The sequence below is a fragment of the Triticum aestivum genome, chromosome 7B, assembly GCF_018294505.1.
Source record: "Triticum aestivum cultivar Chinese Spring chromosome 7B, IWGSC CS RefSeq v2.1, whole genome shotgun sequence".
NCBI classification, from domain to species: Eukaryota; Viridiplantae; Streptophyta; class Magnoliopsida; order Poales; family Poaceae; genus Triticum; species Triticum aestivum.
In genome coordinates, this window is record NC_057813.1 from 461274604 (window position 1) to 461276092 (window position 1489).

General features: G+C 46.8%; 1 protein-coding gene across 3 annotated transcripts in view; it reads left to right on the forward strand.

Annotated features, from left to right (window-relative positions):
• LOC123155467 (protein DJ-1 homolog C) overlaps positions 1–1489 on the forward strand; it is a 10557-nt gene that overhangs the window by 3173 nt on the left and 5895 nt on the right. The window lies entirely within an intron of this gene.

The window sequence follows — 1489 nt, forward strand, 5'->3', positions numbered from 1 at the left end:
TCGTCGTGTGCGGTACCGGCCGAGCTCCTCGCCTTGTTTATTTTGAAGAATTCGCTTCTGAAGAACAGCCGAATCCGACCATAGGTTAGCCATCATAAAAAAACTGTGGTTGGATCAGTGGGAATAATACTATTGGAACTTGCACTATTCCTACATTTCCATGAAGACCAAATTAAAGCTGAAATCTTAGAAGCAATAACCTGACGGTCTGTAATAGGACTTGACATTATCCAACTACAAAGCTTTTTTTTTTCTCGAATACACAGGAGACCTGCGCATCATACTATCATTATACTCCCTCCGTCCGAAAATACTTGTCCTCGAAATGGTTGTATCTAGACTTATTTTAGTTATAGATACATTCATTTTATCCATTTTGAAGACAAGTATTTCCGGACGGAGGGAGTATTAAGAAGAAAAAGAAGGGTTAAGAACCCTTACAAGACGCACACCCACCTACTGACCTACAGACCTTAGGTTACATATGCGCCTTTCTTAAAACAAACACCGACCTCGACCAGCCAGTAGGACCCTCCTGGCGCACTGGCCACGAGGTAAGAAATACCATGGACCCTGGCTAAACCCCAAAGAAACATTGTCTTCCTTAGCGAGCAAAAGCACTCCAGCTACCCGCAAAAAAAGAGCGCTCCAACTAAGTTGGGGAGAAAACCATAAAAAACGCAGTGGTTCCAGTGCTTCCAAATGGTCCACGCCCCCAGGTTAACGAGGGAATTGAGTCCTTTTTGAGCCTCACCATCAACAGCCTTACTTTACCTTGTCCACCAGTCATCAAAAGAAGGTGTCCTCCAGCTGCTGGGTAAGGCCTGCGGACCAACCGATCGAAGCAAGCCGGACCAGAAATGTCTGGCAAAGACACATGTAAGCAGCAGGTGCTGGATGGTTTCATCCTCCTGACCACAAAGGTGGCAACTGGTGGCGTGGGGTAAACCCCGTCATGCAAGACGGTGAGCAGTCCAACACTTGTTGCACTAGCCACATGAAAAAATGACATCTGCCAGGTGCCCATGTCCTCCAAATGCGAGCCCAAGGTCCAAAAAGGTTAGCTCCCTGGAAAAACCTCTATAGGACGACCTAGCCAAATACTGTCCAGAGGCCGAGATTTCCAGGTATGGGAGCCCTTGAATCCTGGTTGCAGCACAATGTCCGATAGAAGATCCCAAAGCTCAAAATATTCTCCAATAACAGTAACCGTCAAAGCACCTTGAATGTCTGATACCGAAGTATGATCAGTCAAGGCCTCCATGACTGTTCTGTTGTTGGCCCTTCGCTTGGGCACCAAACCAAATATATGTGGAGCGAGGTCAGCAATTCATTGCCCATGAACCCATGTATCCGTCCAGAACAAAGTGTGTGCTCCCCCGACCTCAGAAACCACCACCATAGAAAAGAAGGCTTGCACAGATTGAGCAACATGAGTGGGGAAGACTGGGGTTTGTTTTTTTTGTAACCAGAGCCATATCCTGAGAGC